The sequence below is a fragment of the Micropterus salmoides genome, unplaced genomic scaffold (assembly GCF_014851395.1).
Source record: "Micropterus salmoides isolate LMB-PRFRI ecotype aquatic unplaced genomic scaffold, ASM1485139v1 Ms_hic_scaffold_5, whole genome shotgun sequence".
NCBI classification, from domain to species: Eukaryota; Metazoa; Chordata; class Actinopteri; order Centrarchiformes; family Centrarchidae; genus Micropterus; species Micropterus salmoides.
In genome coordinates, this window is record NW_024044237.1 from 35,445,213 (window position 1) to 35,466,416 (window position 21,204).

The window sequence follows — 21,204 nt, forward strand, 5'->3', positions numbered from 1 at the left end:
CGTACTGAGCTAACTAGCAGCAGTTAGCGGTCGTCTAGCAGGTGGTCAAAATCTTGCAATTGTTACATGTTGCAAGTTTTAATATAAAGTATATAGTACTTCACTTTCTGTATGTATGTCATATCATAAAAACATAAAATGCCAAATTAATACGCTCCTCTCGGTTTTACTTTTCTTTAGAGCAGTTCTCAAACTTTTTCGCGTCTAGGACAAATTAGACCACGGACCACCAAAGTGTCTTTGTGTTTTGCTATGTTGTATAATTTCTTATGTTATGTCTCATAAATCTAACTAACTTGCCTGGTTAAATAAAAGTTAAATAAAATTAAAAAGACTCCCATCTCGTAGGATTTTGGCTTTTAGATGTTTTATTACAGAAAGTGTTTGAAACACATGACCAAAATAGTCATACAATCTCTTTTATGTTACTTACAGATGGAATTAAACAATAAGTTATTCCCCATTTTGCTGGGGAACCCCTGGAGCATCCTTAAGGACCCCTGGGTGTCCCCAGACCCCACTTTGAGAACCACAGCTTTAGAGTTTCAGCTCGTGGTTTAAATGTCCGTCTGCAGTTTTCTTGTTCTGGTTCACTATCGGCGCTCTCCTAGAGTCGCCTTCAGAGAACAAACTGTAAAAAGCCTCCGTACGCGAGGTGCTTCGCAGTAAACAGCAGACAGACGCAGTTAGCAAACAGCTGGTGGAGAGCAAAGCTACAGAGCTAACAGAGAGACGTGAACAATCATGTTGCTCTGTAACTGCTGGGTGAAGAAGAAGTAAGAGCTCTGACGTGTCAAAGACACGTGTATTGTGTTGCAGACATATCTACTGAAGTTGGCTTGCTAACCAGCTGAGTAGTATGTAGCTGTGGTACTGGAGGCTGCAGTTTCAGGACCGCTATCCTAGGACCGGAACTGCATTTCTAGAACCCTTGTTTACTTTGATACTGCCAGCTAACTGGCTGGCTAGCTAGCCAGCTGTACTCTTGACAGCCCCCCGAAGCCAATAACCCTAACCATTACAGGGTGTGTGTCTAAACCTAAGTTATTGATTATATGCATGTCAACCGGTTAATCCTACAGCTGTGCACATTGGCCTCACGGTCGACGTGCTAGCAGACAGGGCTAACCTCCTTTGTGTTGCTGTGCATTACCACCACCAATCTACTAGATGGCGCTGTACAACCAGCTAGCTGTGTTGTAATACCACTGTGTACCTCGAGAGGCAGTAGTGAGTCACTGTAGCATCCCAACCCGTGGTCATCTCAGGGAGGCACATACGGACGCCTGGTCAAGACCCCTTGGTGTTGCTTTTTAATGCCCTGGGTACGCTTTAGCGTCGTTTCAGGGCTCCACAGTCAAATTAGCAACAATAAATATGCAACATCCGGTGTACACTTACATAATTAGGTTTAGGAAAAGATCATGGTTAGAGTTCTGACTCAAGCTAAGTCACGTACATGACAAAAAAAAAAATCAATGTTAACTTTTTAAATCTTTTTACATTGCCAGCCTTCTGGTGAAGCTCGGTTTTTGACCCACCTGTCCACTCCAATCACCTCCTCACACTGACTTTTCTGTTATTTATATTAGGCCTACTTTTAGCATTCAAAGATGACTCTATAGGCTGCCATGTGCGTCAGTAACGGTGACAAGTATCCAGTCTGCCCTCAGTCCAACATGAGAGGATGAAGGAGCTGACCCGAAGGCTTGTTGGTCACTGCTGCTGCACGAGCTGCTCTCTTTCACCATTGTGTTCCCTGACCTCTCGTTCCTCTGCTACCTCCTACCTTTTTGTTTCCTGCCATCACTTGGTCTTCCCTGTCTCTGACATGCAGAGTGTGAAATCGTTGTCGTCTGGGGAACACACAGGAGGCGGAAGCGCCCCGAAGCGCTGCCCACTTCCTTTTGGCGCTCAAGTTAACCAACTGGGCTGTTCAGACAGAGCGAGCCAGTGTAGGTACAGCCACGGGCCAATCTGGCAAGAAAACACAATTATAATCTGCTATAAACAATCTAAATTATATATGATATAAATGATTTGATAAATGATGAAATATGCGTCCCATGCTTCCCAATAACCCATCTCCCCGCTGTCCTCTTGGAGTTTCAGTTCCCCCGATGTTCCCTTCCCACATGATGGAATATGAAAATCTGCCCAGCTACTATAACTATTAGAAACAGTTTCACTGCTGTTTGTGAATGTGTTTTCTAAAGTACACTGGCAGGAGACACATGTTTAGCTAAAATAGGATGTTAAAGGGGCACTCCACTAATTGTGTAAAAGTCAGGGTCTCCCGGTGTTTGACTTTCATCAAAGTGCAAAGTGATTATTATTTTTAACACACCAACAGATAAGAATGATCTCACTTTTGGAATAAAAGTGTATTTCCTAAATTTCTGACCTATTGCAGCAGCTAAACATAATTTAAGCGGGAAAACCTGCGTCAACTAAGACAAACAGATTTTTCTTCTAACTCATCTGTGAGTTATTTGCTCACATCATGACTGCTGAGGCCTTTTTTAAAGGTTCAGTATGTAGGTTTTAGTGGCATCTAGTGGTGAGAGTTGTGAATTGCAACCAACTTTCCAGTCTACCACTGCCCTCTATCAAAGAGCGTAGGAAAGCCACAGCATGTAGCCGCAGTACCAGAGGCTGCAGTTTCAGGACCCTCGCAATCCTGGGACCACAGTTCTAGGACCGTAGTTCTTTTGCGACAGCGCCATCTGGTAGATTGGTGGTGGTGGTAATGCGCAGCAACACAAAGGAGGTTAGCCCTGTCTGGTAGCACGCTGGCTGTGAGGCTGATGTGCACAGCTGTAGAGTTACTCTAACCAGCTAGCTGGCAGTATCAAAGTAAACAAGGGTTCTAGAAATGCAGTTGCGGTCCTGAAACTGCAGCCTCCGGTACTGCAGCTACATACTACTACTCAGCTACGGTGGCTGACAGTATATCCCATAGAAAGTATATTACTGGACGAAGTCACCCCGCTGATTTGAATGGAGAGCAGTGAAGCCAGTTTTGCAACAATAAAATCCTCCTACATGGCCACTTCCTGTCGGCACCAGCGTCTACTGCGCATGATCGCGCAGCATATAACCGTGGTTTAATGACATAGAGAAACGCCGTAATTCTGGTAGCTGCATCGCTGCGCCAACAAAAAGTTTCTTGGCTCAGTGTGCTTGTCTGACTCGCATCGTCACTGTTTAATCAGCCAACCTACGATAAGGTGACCAGATTTCTGAAATGAAAACCGGGGACATTTTTGGTTTGATGGTCAGTATGTCAATAAAAAATGTAATGTTATATATGAAATAAAAAAGGGGGACAATTTCGATTATATAATCTGTGAAACATAACTCTTCTGAATGAAATCAAGTCATTTTGAGGCAGAAACTACCTTTCAGTCAATAGAGGCTGCAATCACTTTCTGGCAAGTAGAAAAATGCATTTTATGTGTTGTTTTGGCCACTTAAAGGTATTTCAACAGGTAAAAAGGACTGGATTGGTTGGTACACAGCAAGTTAAATAATGAAGAATCATAAGCATAACTGCAAGAGATCATGTCCTTATTTTATATACAACTCCGCAGTAAGTCGTGTTAATTATAGGCCATAGTCTGTTTTCCAAATACAAACAAGGATATTAGACAAAGGCCAAACACATATTTCATCGGCAACAACAGGCTTCTATTATTGGCTATAATCATGTAAATGTCCGGCCTGATCACGCTATAAACTGCAAACCCTTTTTGTGATTATCCACAATTTTCTGTTAAAAGAACCGTTAAAGTATCACAAACACATACCTTTGCTATCACCCCGGACATAAAGTGATGTTTATTTAGATGTTTTGTCTGTTTGATCCAGATAAAAGCAGCTGTATACGTGAAGATACAGGGCGATAACGTTACATGCTGCGCACTTGGTCTCTTCTGAGACAGCCGAGAGTGGCCAGTCAAGAAATGAGGTTTCTTTAGGTATTTTTATTAAGAAATTATATTAACTTTTAATTATTCAGTAAAACCATATGTCACTGTGACTTGGCCGCTGACGGACAACATGGAAAATGTGAGGCAAGAGTGTGAAACACTGTCACTGTTTCTGCACCACAGTCCATTATAAACCCCACGTTAGATAAAGTTTAAACAAACACTGACGAGGGAAGCGCATTCTTCTCTCTGTGATTATGGACCCTCGCCAAAACTGCCCGCCAACCATAATATCTGGCCCGCTGAATAGAACAAGAACGTAGTGATGAAACACGCTTTGTAGCGCCATTTTTTTGTGTTCAGCTACTATAGAAACATGACGATGCAACGTGGCGACGGCCATGTAGATATAAATGTCTCATTCTAAGGTAATAAAAGCATAACGGTTCATTATGTAAGGTCCTTACACACCTCTGAATGTACCTTTTTTTTAATGTATTTTTGTTGCACAGTGGATCCTGAGAGGAAGCCCGGCTCTCCGCCTGCCGCCGCCGCCGCCGCCATGAGCCTCGCTGCTGTAAGAGGGCGACAGATTTGTGATTAAACGGCCACTTTGTCACGCCAGAGGGACATAATGCATCAACACAGGTGAGCGTGGAGGCCTGTTGTGGAGTTTATCATCATGACTGCTTCAAAAATTGAAATGGGTTATTTATTGGGTGTCAGTCATGTCAGGAACACACAGAGCTGCATTTCCCCGTCTGACTGTCGCCCCGGTGTTATTATTATTATTATTATTTTCTTTTTTTTGACAGATCGCCCAACCCGCAAATCTTTAGCTGCAGCCCATTAGTAATCCTCCGCCACCGTCGGTCTGATGTTTATTATTTCCCTGCAGAAGGACGGATAATTTATGAGGGGAAACCTCGCCGTCTACCTGCAGGTTTCAAACAGCAAGCAGGTCAGAGCTGATATTAAAGCCATCAGAACCAAATGCGCCAAAGTGACTCCGGCAGCGCAAACTAAAGGTACTGTATCATGTTAGACTCATGACGGCAACACAGATTCACCAGGAGGAGAGAGAAAGAGGGGAGGAAAGGATGGAAGGAATGAAGAGGGCTGGATACAGGGATGAGGAAATAAAGTGGAAAATGGAGGAAAGTGAACGGCAGGTAGAAGAATGAGGCCAACAAAGAAAGGAAGACAGTGACGTAAGAACAGGAAGGAGCAACGTGATATCATGGAATAGCGTATAAAAAGCACGCCACTTTAGGGACATCTCGGCGTGCCATGTCAACGCATTTGTGTCATTTCACGCTGTTCAGTCCCTCTGGACCTAAGCAACACAAAGGAGGTTAACATGCATAGGTAATCAATGATGGTTAAAGTTAGCCGTGAAGTGCGTCAGGCGGGATGTCAATGCTAGCGGCATCGTTAGCTAGCCAGTCAACAATAGCAACGTAACTTTAAAAAATGAAAATGAACGAACGCCGGTCTCCTGGGTCAGGGACCGGCTTACAATGCACCCGACCACCCCTCCACCACCTTAGTGTCTTAGTGTCCACCTTAAAGTCCTTAGTGGACTTTCATGGTTATTTATATCCTGCACTTGCTGATCTTACCTTTGACAGTAGGCGTAAAATGGCACGCCGTCAATGCAGTCTAAACAGCGTGAAATGACCCGTGAAAAGCAAAACATGCGTTGTAATACCACGCCAAATGACATAAGCTTTTGTGCGACAGCTCCGACTGTTCGTTGACGTGAAGTCATGAAGCTTAAGGACACGATACGAATATTTCTTGTGGCTTCACCTCAATTTGCACCATCTAATGCGAATTTGAGTCTATTGGCGTCCAGGAAATCAGAATTACACTAAACTTGTGTAATTTAATTTCTCTTTTTTTTTTATCTGGCCTTACTTCAGCTACTTTACAAGCAGCTTTCGGAGGAAGGATCTGTTGATTTATTTAAGACCCCAACAGGTCAAGTTCACACTCAAACTTTACAGTTTTGAAAGCCTGGCGATTTTCCTCTGTTAACCATTTTAAGGTCCTCGTGTCACTACGATTCTGACTTTTTGAAAGTAAACTCTAAATAGTTTCCATTCAGGGGAGACTGGAATGGAAAAACTTTAAGGAACACTTTTCATTTTCAGACTCATGCACAAACACGGAGTGCTGCTTATTCAGGGTTACCACCAAATTGACCCGTTCTCAAGAATAAAACTGCCTGTATGTAAAACGATTGCGCTCAGGATGGTGTGTGGGGTCGGGTGATGTGGCGGCGGAGGGTTACGGACCCTGAATGGAGGGGAAGTTGGATGGATGCAAATGAGCTCTCAGTTTAAATGGGGCTATTTTTTTATTCATGAAGGATTGATCGAGTCTTGGTGCGGAGGAGATGAATGAAATATGCATGGAGCGGCCGTACTGTACCCGCCCGCCGAACCGATGATTAATTTCAGCTCAGTTATGTGTGTGGGCTCGTGCTGCAGCGCCGGGCAACTCACGACCGTCCAAAATGGATATGACGCCGTTTGACCGCACGGTGTCAATCCACAAACTGGTACCGACTGTCTACGCTCAAACAGCAGAAACAGGAAGGGTTTAACCTCCTCACCACTGATTTTTGTTCAACCTTAAATTGTCCCTTAAAGCGCCGGCGCTATATATATATATATATATATATATATATATATATATATATATATATATATATATATATATATATATATATATATATATATATATATATATATATATATATATATATATATAGAGAGAGAGGTGTGTGTGTATATATACAAATGTAAATGCTCTGTATTTTTATGGCGCTTTTCTAGTCTTTTCGACCACTCAAAGCACTTTTACACTACATCTGCATTCACACACTGGCGGAACAGCTGCCAGGGGCAATTTGGGGTTCAGTATCTTGCCCAAGGACACTTTGACATGTAGCCTGGGGGAGCCGGGATTGAACCGCCAACCTTCCGATTAACGGCCAACCCGCTCTTTCTCCTGAGCCACAGCTGTTTAGAGAGAGAGATTTTTATTGTTTTTCCTTAAATTAGTAAAATGCTAGATTAATCAGAAATTCTGCAAGCACATATTTTACCTCAGACTTTCTGCTAATGAAGTTCCTGCAACCTCACTATTTTAAAGTCTGACCAATAAATTATAGGAAAGCCTATAGGTCTATAATCCTCTTGCTTTTAACCAGCTAGTTGTAGTTTATTTTATCTGTAATTTGCACATATTAAAGTGATTTCACACCATGGGGTGGGGGGGGAATCTTACCCCATGTGGAAATGTTTTTTCCCAAAAAAATAAAAATAAAAAATACATTTGATTAAATACAAATTAATTTTTCAACTGCTTTTTTATTTTAGATGTTACCCAAAGCAGAGCCTTCTTAAAGATACAAAAAAAAAAAAAAAAAGTTCTTTTAATGTGTCAAGCAGTAATGTCTCTACCCTGCAACGGTATTATTACTTATAGAAAAGAACTATGAAAATAGGACCCACGCTGTAATGAACTACAGTTATCTATTAAAGCAGCCAGTGTTCGTTCAGTGGTCACAGCTCACTTGGCCTGTGTGGCCGTGTGTATTATGATGCATTGTAAAATCCCTCGATTTGAAGGGTATCTTAAGGTAAATCTTTATTATCCCAGAGGGGTAATTTGTTGCACAGCCTGCAGAACAATCAGCATGTGAAACAACCTGCAAACCATTCACACACAAAATAAATAGAAACTAGTCAGTGCTGTTCAGAAGGCTGATCCTGCACGCTGCAGTACAGTTTTGTAAAAAAGTACTTACCATATTTAAGATACAGTATTGTACACAGTATTTTAACTGTCACGCACAAAGCAGCTTAAGCTCAGTAAACTCTCACCAAACTCACTAAACTGCACAAAATATAACATAAAGATAACATAAATTGCAGAATATATTACCATATGTTTACCTGTGTGGCACAAGTGCACTCCTATTTTAAAAATGAGTTTTAGTCAGTCCTTATGATTTGTTAGTCCTGGATATATGAGCTTAATCCTCATTACAGCTTTTAACATCTTTATAGACCACAAAGTTACTGTGCTTTTTAAACTTGTAACAGACTGAGTTGTCTTTTTGTGACAGCTCCAGTAAATGATTTGAATTTGCTTTGCAGCCCTGCTCCTGTTCCCTCTCCGTCTCTTTTCCAAAGGAACTCTCAAAGCTCTCTCAGCCGCAGCTCCTTCATCTTATCGTTGTCGAGCGTGTTGTTGCCCGAGGCGTGAGCTTCCCTCTCCGCCTGTTTCTGCTGGAAGACGAGTCGAGGCGCAGGATCACAGTTTCTGTCGTGGCGTTTCAGATCAGCCAACAGCAAGCAGAGACTTCACCTGCTGCAGGGTCTCATGTTTGTTTTATGACCGGCATCCAGCTACCAGGTGAACATCATCAGTCATTAACATTTCAGGAGCGTGATAACGTCCTGAGTTCGGTTTCAGCAACTGACCCATATAAGTTTGAGTGGGACTCTTTCTAAAGGCTCGGTCACACCGGTATTTAAAACGGTGGATCTTTGCTGCAAAATCAGTTTATTTTGAGAGTCCAGAATCCATCCAGGTTTGCTGTCAGGGTGTAAACTGCTCCACAACAGAGACCTTCTTCAGAGACACTCAGGAGACAAAACAACATGACACTATACATTTATTGCTGTTGTTAATAACTTGTTAATAAATATTCATTATCTTATGTAATACATATTTTTTTGGTCCAGTTAGGTAGTAATAATACCAACAATTACAACTTTATGAAAGTAGTGTAGTTTATTTATCAAACTTTTTCTTAAAGGTTGGACAAGTTGAATTTGAGACATTTTAATGGCCAGTTTAAACATACAGAATGGAATCAGATCATGGAAGAGTTTGATATGATCTAGAATTATATAAATACTTGGCAGTTTTAATTGATGATCAGCTCCCTTCTAAATTGCAAAAGCTGAAACTAAAAATAGGGTTTTATTCTAGAAATACGGCCTGTTTTTCTTTGGAAACCCAGAAGAGATTGGTTGCTGCTGCCTTTCTCACTGCACTTAGTGATTCGCTTTATAGAAATGCGCCTGACCGACGTTTATCTTTGTTGGATACTGTCTACCGTAGTGCATCGAGATTTGGGACTGGATGCAAAGCTCTTGCACACCGTTGCACTTTGTACACAATGACTGGCCTTCTTTATCAATGAGGCTTCCTTTTATTTATATTCTATTCCTGGGATGCTCCCCGCTGAACTTTGCACTTATGTCACGTGACGCCAGTTCCTCTAATTTGGATTCTGGTAACTTGTATTTGTGGTCTGTACAGAGCTGCTCTGCTCCCTCCACCTGGAATACAGACACACTGACATGCAAATGAGAAATCTGATTTCCTCTGGTGAATTAAAATTTTGGAAGACTTGGAATTAGAATTATTTTTAAAATAAGTAATTTCATTTAAACCTTTGGAGAAAATGTGCGTATGTGGTTTTATTGTTTTACTTTAACTGCGTATCCTAGAGTTTGAAACGTCTTTTTAATTGTCTGTTGGGCGTTTTTTAGGCGTGTTTTTGATGTTCCAGCCCGCTGTCACTCCCGGAGCGTCTAATACCTACGCTTTGTCACGTTCTTCGGCGTGCGGTACCAACGCACACGACACCATTTCACGTCATAGTTCAAACTACAACACAACAACACACGTGCCGTTTCACAACGATGACCAGTAGTTTTATTTTGAAAGTGTAACCAGACTTTGCATAGTCATTCTTGCTAACATTACCGAGTAGCCGTACACGTGTTTAAAAAGTGTCGCCAAGGGGTTTTGACCAACACCCATATGTGACTGGGATGAGGTTGCATATTTATATAATATATAAACAGCCTCTCTTGAAAAAGAGTTTTTAATCTCGGTGAGATCCTCTAGTTAAATAAAGGTTAATAAAATAATATATTGTATTATTCTTATCATATGTTTTTCATAACTTCCCAGCAGTTTATAAAATAATTCCTGATGATATAACAATTCAGTTAACACGACCTGGATACGTATTAGAGGGAGAAAATGGACGGATGGATTGATACATAAACTAATTAAAAGTGATTTTATTTAAGTGAAGTCTTACTATAAATAAATATTTACTTGTCCATTATGAGCTGGTGACCTTTCCAGCAGTGGGGGATTTATGCTGCAGGTCTGAAACAGCCTCCTGCAGCTCAACCCACTGCATATTAGACTAATTAATGCTGTCTGAGGGCCTTTTTTAGGAAACGGAATTCAGTGCTTTTCAAGACTTTTCAAGGCTCGCAGGCACCCTGTTAATAAGAAATTTAAGGGGGGAAATTGGAGATAAAAAGGGTAATGAAGCCATGTAATAATTTGTATTAAATCTAAGTGTTTTCTGCTCTTGTAGAGACACTTCTGCCTGAGTAAAGTTTGATGACTGCAGTCAAATCTTTCAGCAGCATGTCCTCCTGTTATCCACCCACTCCAGCTCACAGGGTGACACTCTCATCGCCTCAGAAATGTCAGGCAGATCTCTGCTGGCTGGGACTTTAAGTGTGTTTTTCCCTGTTTTCTTTTTCTGCGGTTTCTCACGCAGCGATCGTAATGCTGCACTCCTCTGTCCGCCATGACATGCCCGAACCATCTGAACTCAACCACACAAGCTTTTTGGCAAAGAGTCGCTGCATCTGTTCAACAGAAAAAGAAAAATATTACGGCCACAAGAAATAGCACAGAGACCTAGAGTCCAGTGGAAAGGTTTAGTGGTGGAAAGGAAAAGCTCATTTTTAAGTTTAACTCATTTATCAGAGATTTTATTATGAAAAAAGAACTAATGTGGTAACAATTATTATCCATAACAGTCAAAAAAGCATCAGTACTGTTCTGTCCTCCCTGTTTATTCTCATAGCTCGCCGTAGAATTATTAAGAAATAGGACAGTCACTTTTTATTAGAAATCCAAACTACTGTTGGAACACAGGGGGGTAAAAACTATATATTCTGTAATCATCTGTTTGAATTAAAAATTAAAACGTATATGTCAATATATGAGCATAATAAGCCGTGCCTTGTACTCCAGAAGACTCTTCAAATCAGAAATGTATTCCAGCACTTCCATATGTAGGACGTAATGAACATTGACTACAGCTAGCAGCTCATTAGCCTGGTAAGTCAGAGCTCACAGTACTGACAGACCAGGAACTTTGCTTCTTCTTATGTTCTCTTACTTCCTTTTCACAGACTTTTATTGTACACACAAAGTACACAGGAAAGTATGTGAACAACACAGCTGTCTCAGAAACCTTAGTCGTCTTATCATTTCACTTCGGTGCTTCTCAGCACTCAAACCTCCAGCTTGTTTCTCAGTCAGAGGCCAAATCTCTCCTTCCTGTTCAGACCTGACCTTCTGCAGAAATCAAAGGATTATGGGAAAATGATCTGTGTTTCCTGTGCGCTAAACATACATCTGTCTCCGATAGGATCTGATGCCATCGCTCATGTCAATCTGCAGGTAAAATAAAGCACAGATAAGCCGAGTGCGATAAGCTGCAGCTCCTTGAAGTGTTATATTCATTTCAGCGCTGGCTGTGTTCGATCCTATCGCTGCAGGCCTGTAAGCTAAACGGCAGAATTTCCATGCAGGCTGCGCTGTGTTTTAGCAATATATTCAGGGCGGCGAGCACCCTCGCTTAGCCCGATCACATCACATTTGCGATCCCACGAGAGGGCGAGGGGAAAGCCAATGAGCTGGTCCGACCAAACACAAAAATAACAACAGCAGCAGCAGCACCGCAGTGAGACACGCTCTGCCTCCAAATCATCTGTCACTGTTCAACACAACAGACAGACAGAAGGATTACAGTGTTTACTGAGCACACGGCAATGTTGTTTCAGGAGCCGTTAGTGTGTCAAACCTCAGTATGAGGACGTTTGAAATGCTTGAGACACTGAGACAACTTTATTTCAAGCATAGCAAAAGTGCATCACACTAAAAGTCAATCCCCATTCATTTCGCTTAGGAAGGAGGCGTTTTTGCACTCTGATTGATCTTTGACCTGTGAGCTTGCACTAGTGTTCCTTCCCGTCAGACGAAACTAAACAAAATATCTTCGTCAACGACCTTCCCCCCCCCCCGACTATAACGAGACGATGATAATGTCCTTAAACACTGACTGTGACCATATTAACGTGCAATATTGCTGACGAAACTACATAGTTTGTAGTAACTTTAATAGCAGAGACTCATTTCAGTCAGAGGAAAGTGTGTTTTTTGTTACTTTGAGCCTGCCTAGTGTTTCGGGTATCATGAGATGGCCTCCAGCACCATGATACGTGGTCTGACGGCCCTGGAGAAGGGCGAGCTGGCATCTCATTCATGCAATCTGCTGTGCCATTTAGCTAGATCTAGTGCTACAGTTGTGTGACAACTTTTAGAAGTTTGAGACTATTTTTTTGTGACGGCGCCCAAAGATGGATTTCTCACACCAAAAGCATGAGATCTGGCAACGTGATGAGGTTGCTGGGTTTTAAGTACTTGTCGACAAAATCCAGCCGACTCTTGGATGGATTGATGGGGATCTGGAAATATACAACACTGTCAGTCAGACAACTCTGGAGTTTGATGATGAACTTTTGATCGGGCTGGGTCAGCGGTTTCCCCATGCTTCTAGTCTTTCTGCTAATCCAGGCGGAAAGTCCATTTAAGCAGGTTTTAAACAGATTTTGGGCTGGCAGAACGGGCTAAATCTACCCTGTTTGTGTCACCAGATCAATAATCTGCCACCAGCACTGCTTACAAAACCCAGTTTAAGCTTCATAATCCCCTCTTCTTTCTCTCTTTCTGAGGAACTGATATGAATAATTATTTGCAGCGGTATAAACGTATTTACTGTCTTCACTGTGATTTAAGTGTTTATATGCAGGTCGTCCCTGTTTTACTGATACAGTTTTAATCGCTGTGGTGTGTTTATGTTTCGGCCGCATCGTGTGGATTAACGCATTTTATTTGTGTGGCGGCAGGACGCCGTTATCGTCACAGCTTCTCTAAATGAACAGCACTTTTAACAGAATTCATCTCTCCCTCTCTCATCCAGTTCTTCTTTTTATGAATACAGTCAGACTCTGATGCAACAGCTTCTCACTCAGAAAAACGTGGAGTGAGCAGGCAGAAAATTACCATATGAATTAATTTAATTTTATTTTATTTTTTTTTAGAAATGTCGTAAATTAAAAAGACAATACAATTCTTAACTCCTTGAAGCTGCACTAATCAGTATTTTAGAAATAGAGTAAATGAGCATGTGTAGTAGTGTGATGTTGTTGCATTATGGTGGTCTCTGTCTGTCTTTTCAGGATTTTATTTTGAAGGATTAGTATTTTTGCATCCTTCATTCAGTATTTTTGTTTTCTTTCTTCATCAAGTGTTCCTGATTTGTGTGTTAATATGTTCTTTCACAAAAGTTTTTATGTTGCTTTTGGATATTTTCCCTCTTTGTTGGAGTTTATCACAGGAAGTGGAGCGGACACTTTATTTTGCGAACTGCACTCGCCGCATTTCTGTTGTCGTCGCTTCCTCTTGGTTGTGGGACTTTCTCTGGGAAGGTCCGCATGTTGCCTGGTCTTGTAAAGTTGGAAGTCAAGTCATTGAAAACCGCCTGAAACATGTGCGCGTTAGCACTGTCATGTTTTTGAAGTAAACTTTATTTGTCTTTATAAACCTGCCACTTAAAGTGTGTCAGACAATGCATGAGAGTGATGTGTTGAAGCATTACTCATGATCTTACACAGGCACTGAGCATGTACACGAGGGAAACTGAGTGTGTTGTTTCTGCACAGTTACATAACTTTTGCTACTGTAACCGCTGCTGACAAATAAACTGCTTCAAGATCATCCCGAGACGTGTGTCCTGGCGTGGAGTCGGACCCACTACACATGCGGTGTGAAAGTAGTCGCTCATGGTAATGAATGACCAGGCAAGATTGTAGTTTTCTGGGGGGTCTAGTGGAAGAAGACAAATAACATCTGTTGTAATGAACACAGACTGAGACCAGAATCAATTAATCAAGTGGATATAATGTTTAGAGCATCTTTTAGCTTCAGGAAACAAGTGATGCATTTCCAAGTGAAACTGACTACGATGGTGAGTTTTAGTAACGAGAGGGATTTAAATTTAATCCTCGCAATTTGATTGATCACTCAAAAGTGGCTTGGATAGTTGACGTTGTTCAAGTTAGGACTTTTGGCCTCCACCCACACGTCAGGAGGTGGAAGTTACAAACAAACAAACAAACAAACAAACACCTCCTACCATGATACGTATGTCATGTGCAGTTACGTATGAGGCAAGGGGGTTAGCTAATTGCCCCAAACCACATCCGGAGCTTTGGGGTCTGGATCTGTGGTTGCAGCCATCCTGTTGCCCCAAGTTCCCGCTTGACACCTGCTGCTATTATTATTAGTCTTATTATTATTGCTATAATTTTTAGTACTGTTATTAATTTCCTGTCTGTACCACTACCACCTTTACTGTTTTTGTATTTCTGTGTGGATACTGTGTTGCGCTCTCCCCCCTAGATTTGTTTATGCCCCTGAGTCATCACAAATATTATAATTATGATGTTATGTCTGTGGCGTCCCACGTTTTTAAAGTGTTAAAAGACTGGATAATCTCCTAGTGTGCACCAGGCATTAAAGCAGCACAAAAGAAGCACACAGGTCAAATTGAAGGGGGTGGCGATGGTAAAGTGGATAAGACAAGGGTGTGTGCCTTTGGTGTGGGAGGCCTGGGTTCAATTCTGACTGTGACCTTTGACCAAAAGCAAACGGCATAACTGTTTTGGAGAGCCAAAGAGTCTAAAATGGAAGAAACAATCATATTAGCGGTGTGTGGCATCATCCAGTGGAGGATAAACTGCACCACAAAAGAGATGCAACATGGTTTAAAAAAAATAAATAAATCCCTTGAATAAACCGTAACTTTTTCCTCAGTGCACACAGAGGCTGCTGTCTCCACAAAGTCTTTAAATGTGAGGACATAAATAAGAAAGCAGAACAGGCTTTTCTTCAGCAGAACTCATGATGTAACCGTGTGAAAGTGTTAAACTGAGCTGGGAGGTGGTTGTGTGATTTGCATGTGAGATAATCTGCTAGTCGCGTTTCCTCTCGCTGTTACGGCGAGATCAAAGGACACGTCACTGTCGTCTCAGTATCAGCTGATCGGAGCCGACCTCGAGGCTTCTCAGAGTGCGAGCGTTTCATGTTCACAAGTTCATCAAAGCAGCGGGGAAATCACAGCCGAGCTAATTACAGCCCCTCCAACACACATTACTGCAATTAACCTTATTGAATTTTTCCTGCGGTTTGGTGTTTGACAAAAGTAAAGGGGCTGTCGAGCTTCCAGGATCTCACACACACACACGTTGTTTGACTTAGTTTCTGTTGCCTCGGGCTCCTAACACAGATACGTCATGGAAACAGTCGTCATTCAGTCTCCTCTTTGGATTTCAACACTTTACTTCAAAATCAAAAGGAAAAAACAGCCGGTTATCACATAATTGCACTTGTTCTAAGTGAATTTTCTTCAACCGAGACGGAATGATGCATATCACTGCTTTAAATTAATTCTACTGGTTCTAGCAACATGTTTTTAGCATTGAAATTGAAATTTAAAATAAACTTACTCCTTTTAGCTAATACATTGTTCTCTCTTGCTTAATATCAACCAGAATCTTGAACTAGATGTGAACTGGATTAAGTAAAATTTTGGGGTTGTTCTTTCATTCTTGGACATTTTATACCCCTACTCCACCACATTTCAGAGGGAAATATTGTATTTCTGACTCCACTACATTTATCTGACAGATATATAGTTAGTAGTTACTTTAGACATTAAGATTTTACAAAAAAAATATGATAAAAGTATAAAATACAACAAGATTAATCTAGTTGTTCCCGACCATTTGGCTTACAAAACCCACTGTCTGGTTGAAATCAAATCACCAATAATTGACACTTTCACAGCACAACCCGTTCTCATCAAGACCCTTTGGCGTCAGTTTGTAACACTAGGTGTAGGATATTTAACACAAGTCAGAGTAAGGAGGTGGACGGTGGGCCAGAAACAGGACTTTCAGTCAGCAGACCAGTGTTTGTTCCCCTTGTGAATGAAAAAGTCAAAGTTTCAGAGGGGGTAAGTAAAGTCACGTTATTTTAAGTTAAACCATGATCTTTTCCTAACCCTAACCAGGTGGATTTGGTGCCTAGTTTTATTTTGAAAGTTGAACCGGATGTTGCATATTTAATCTCCGTAACTTGTCCAGATGTTGCAAACGTGGAGCCCTACATGTTGGAAAAAAACAACGCCAAAAGTATACCCAGGACGTTAATAAGCAACACCGAGGGGTCTTGAGGAAGCGTTCATGTGTGACGAGTTGGGAGTGAGAATGTGATGCCGTCTAGTTCGCAATAATAAATATGCAATGTCTGGTGAAAGCCTATCCCATCCACCCAACCACCTCCTTAAACCTGATTTATATTTCTGTGTCGAATGTGCGGCATAGCCTTCGCCTTCCTCAAAAATGTAGGTACACGTTGAAGCGACGTGGAGCGTAAGAACAGGACACCTGGGTAGTCTCGCAATGCGTCCGAGCCGACAGGAAGCGTCCCGTGCTTTGAAGTAAATTTTGCTTGCTGCCAATCCAGCGGCTGCATCACATTGGATCAACATCTTTTGAGCGTCACAACCCGAGTGAAATGACTCGTTTCACCGTCAGGATGTGATCTATTCAGCTGGTAACATTTGAAAAGGCTAGAACAGCCGCACGTATATAATTTTACCCCCATTCAAGTTAGCCTGCTCGGACGGCAAAAGTCAACACAGCAAGCACTGTAGCGCTACCGCCAACTAGCGTTTAGTGGTGAAATTCCAGAACTACGCAGACACCGACGCACAAGTATAAATGCCTGGTTATGTGTGTAGCTACGCCATAGGCTACCGAAGCAGAAGCATAAATCATGCTTTACCCTGATTTTTCGGGGTTTTTTTTTATACTAGACCTACTCTTAGCGTTGAACAAAAGGCCGCCATGTGTGTTGGTACCAGACGCTGAAGGACGAGACAAAGCGTCGGTATCTGACGCTCTGGGAATGAGAACGGGCTGCATATAGTGAAGTATTGGGAGCAGTGGGCAGCCACTGTGCAGCGCCCGGGGACCAACTCCTCCATTCAGATAACGTATATCTTGTTCTTGATTGACCTTTTATTCAGATTATTCCTGGGATAAAGTGTGAACACGTGGAGCGGCAGTCGGGCCTTGACCTTCCAACTGCCAAGAAAAAAAGGGCTTCCCACTCGGTGACAGAGGCAGCAGACCTTGACTGTGTTGTGATCAGTGTGCTTCTTCAGGTCTCTGCACACAGATGAATAGAGGGGGGGGGAGCTCAGCACAGTGACAGGAAGAAAAACCCTCACCGGCAGAACAGCTCACTTCAGTTATGGTGGTCCCAAAGAAAAAGTATTAAATCATCATTGTTTCTTTATCTCTGCTTTGTCTTTTCTGCTGCTTCGGAGTCTGAAAAGATCTCAATAGGAGGCATTAAATGTGATCTGCAGTAGGACTCTCCAAGTTGGCAGTAAGAGCTGAGATCTGGAAATGAGGTGAAATTACAAAAGGAGGACGCAAGAACCACGGGCAGTCCCGCAAACCCTCCAAACTAAACGGACAACATCATTTGTCAGTGCCTCTGATCTGCCCCCTCTGTAGGGTTTGCTTCGGTTTCATGTAGGGAAGTCTGGCCTGGTAGGAGGCAGACTTACATAACATGTAAAAGGAAGAAAAACACTGAAATAGTGAACTTAACAGGAAGATTAAACCCATGTCAAAGTAAAGGTAACATGCAGTCATATGCTGGACAGATTGTAAAGCCCCCTGAGGCCAATTTACGACAGTGAGTTACATAAATAAAACTGACCTGCCGGACATTAAACAGCTCCCTTAAATCTACTGAATAAATCAGCCCATGCAGAACCACACTTCACTCACAGCAGCTCAGCGTCAAGACAGCGTACAGTCTCTCTTATGACGATGTGTCTGCATGTACAGGCGGACCCCTCCTCCCCGAGACTCCCGGGTGGAGTCGACGTCTCCGTCAAACCAGAATCGGTGTCTGCAGTTTGTAAGCCGAGTCTCTGTAGCCATGTTTCCCTCTAACGGTCAAGCGAATTTTAAGCGTACTTTTGAAATGTTGCGCAAAAAAATAAGAAGAAAGAAATTGTGAAATATGTGCGTTTCCATCAGCTGGTTTGGAGCGAATAAACCAGGCTAGTTAGTGGACGTTACACATGGCTGTAATAAACAAGAAACAGAAACAAAACCAGTCGCATGAACATGAGGGCCACTGATCTTAGAAAAATGGAGAGAGGTCCTCAGAAATGTGTTTCAGGCGGGCAAGTTGCTACCAGCCATGTCTCCGCACGTTATGGGAATATCCGGTGTTCTGCAGAGTTTTGCATGCACCTCCTGATAATGCTTTTAAACGCTAGAATATCCTTTGCAGGGTTCATTAATGGGGAAAAATGATTCACAGTATTTAACTTTTAGAGTCACTAATATTTTATTACACTCAGTAGAAGCAGCGTTCATTGAGATTCAGCAACAATATGCGGTGATAACACCGTTTGATCAGCGTGCAGAGCAAAGGGTCTGAAAAGGACCTTTAAGAGGTGAACGCATAATTCGGCAGAACAGCTGATGAAGGCCGTGAGCTGCAGGAAATTCTCAGCAGGCGTGCAGAACTCTGCACAACCGGGCGAGACGCCGACAGCAGAAACCAGAAACGGCTGATCAGATGTGAGTTACAAGTTCGCTACGTCAGAACTTATTCTCCCGTTTAGCGCATTTACTCTTTTTTTGACAAAAACCACCTCAAGCGAGCGTCAAAACTTATTTGCGAAATTAGGGATTTCTTTCCCGAATTTTGCCGTTTCATCAACCCTTTCTAATGCGATACTTCAAAATGCCCATTAAAAAACGTTGATGGAAACACGGCTAGTGGGACTTCACTTAAGTAACTGACCCACCAGCCCGTTCTCACGCCCAGGGGGTCAAATAGCTACGCTTTGTCACGTCGTTCAGAGTCCGACCAACGCACATGGCACCCTTACACCTCACTGTTCAACTCTAAACAACGGATATACACTAACTGAAAAGTCCGAATAAGGAGGTGGTTGGGGTAGACAGGTGGGACAACACCGGAGATGGTTTTGTTTTCACGTGTGACAGAAAAAATCAACATTAGTCCCTTTTAATGATGTTGCATAACTAATGTAAGTAGCGTTACTTACTTACTACTTACTTACGTAAGTAAATGTAAATGACAGTAAATGTAAATTCTAACCTGATGTTGCATATTAATTATTGCTAACTTGACATTGGAGCCCTACACGTACCAAAACGACGCTAAAGAGTATCCAGGGCGTTAAAATAAATGGGTTCAACCCGTTCTCATCCCAGGACGCTTCGTCAAGACCTCTTGGCGTCCCTTTTCAACACAATCCATGATGTTTTAGTCTTAGTTTCGGTGCTGTTACGGCCGCTGCTGGCTGCCTTAGAGTAGTAGTTGTGTTCTGGAATTTCTCTGAATGGTATGCAAATCCCAGCTGTGAGTCCCTGTTGAGGATTGGTTCCTCTGGACCTGGGACCGCCCACTTCCTGGTTGCTGTTTGCTGGCATCTGATTGGTGTGGCCGAACTGGAAGATCCGACCGAACCTGCCAACCAGGACTCGCCAATCAACACCGGCTGGCCTACAAATAGTTTGTGTCTCTGCAGTTCGAGGCGACTGTGAGCCAGTGATCACTTCGCCTCGTTGTTGGTTGTGCCCCTTGTTAATGGTGAATTCCTTGAGTGTTGGGATTTACCGGTTTCTGTCGGTTGCCTGCCTAAGCAGCTTCCGTCAGTTAGAACCCTTGTAAATCACATAGTGTGAGTGAGTCTTTTGGTTTGAGCGTTGCCTGTTTGGTTACTTTGCAGTCTTGTAAAGCATGTAGGTGCTGACCTCCTTTTGTTCTTCAGTGTTTTCTTGAGTAGAGAGCTTTTTTTTTTTGTCAGTACCTATATAGCCTCCTTTTGTTGTGTTTTCTTGAGACAAATCACTTAATTAAACATTTGACTTTAACCTAAATTCAGTTGTCCTTTACCACCTTCATTCCAATCCCAAATACCTTGTTACTGCCCTACCTTAACCAGCTGGGTTGTAACAGTGCCTAATCCTAACAAACTGAGCGATTCACAGCGTTAACCACATGTACCAGTGCGTGCTTTGGTGTTTTGACAGCCAGAATCTTTAACTAGATTTTGTTGTATAATTTATCATGTTGAGGTAAAGATAATCCTAATAATAAATAATAAAGCCATTTGTATTTGTAAATGCTATACTGCATATTTATGTTCATGTAAAGCGTCTTGGTCCTGATGAAGCTAACTGTTAAGCTCAAACCTGCAAAGGAGCATTTTATTAAGGACTTGTTGCTCTGACAACAGTCCAAGATTCATTTTAATCCACTTTAAAGAACCCAAAATGAATCTGTAAATGAACCTACAATAAAGGAAAATATATTTTAATCCTCGCCTGGTTAAAAAAAAAGCGATTTTTTTTTTTTTTTTTACGAAACCATCGTCCAACTCATTAGAATGCATCAGAATATCTTCTAATACACCTGGAATACAACTGTAACTGTAAATTTGAAGAAACTAATCTACCACAGTTATTACACAATTTTTTAAAAATATACCAGGCGACTCTCCATGTTTTGGCCATATTTACTGTTTATATGTTCACTTTATTGGGAGTTTTCTTCAAAACACAATTTCTGTCCATACAACCACGTTCCAAAGCTTCTAAAATATTGATAAAATATTTTAGTATTAATACTTCTAGGCTGGATTACTGCAATTCCTTATTATCAGGCTGCTCGAAAAAGTCCATTAAGACTCTTCAGCTGATCCAGAATGCTGCAGCACGTGTTCTGACAGGAACCAGGAAAAGAGATCACATTTCTCCTGTTTTAGCTTCTCTGCATTGGCTTCCAGTAAAATCCAGAATAGAATTTAAAATCATTCTTCTTACCTACAAAGCTCTTAATGGTCAGGCACCATCTTATCTTAAAGAGCTCATAGTACCTTACTACCCCACCAGAGCACTGCGCTCCCAGAATGCAGGGTTACTTGTGGTTCCTAGAGTCTCCAAAAGTAGAC

General features: G+C 41.9%; 1 long non-coding RNA gene across 2 annotated transcripts in view; it reads left to right on the plus strand.

The window, feature by feature from the left end:
* Positions 1–21,204, plus strand: part of LOC119889422 — a 63,584-nt gene that overhangs the window by 1,222 nt on the left and 41,158 nt on the right. Inside the window, exons 2-4 of one of the 2 annotated variants that reach the window (XR_005442053.1) lie at positions 4,445–4,580; positions 4,748–4,960; positions 8,105–8,363. This is a non-coding gene — a long non-coding RNA (uncharacterized LOC119889422). Of the gene's footprint in view, positions 1–4,444; positions 4,581–4,747; positions 4,961–8,104; positions 8,671–21,204 lie in introns of those variants that run through there. The other variant, XR_005442052.1, reaches the window with a different exon arrangement.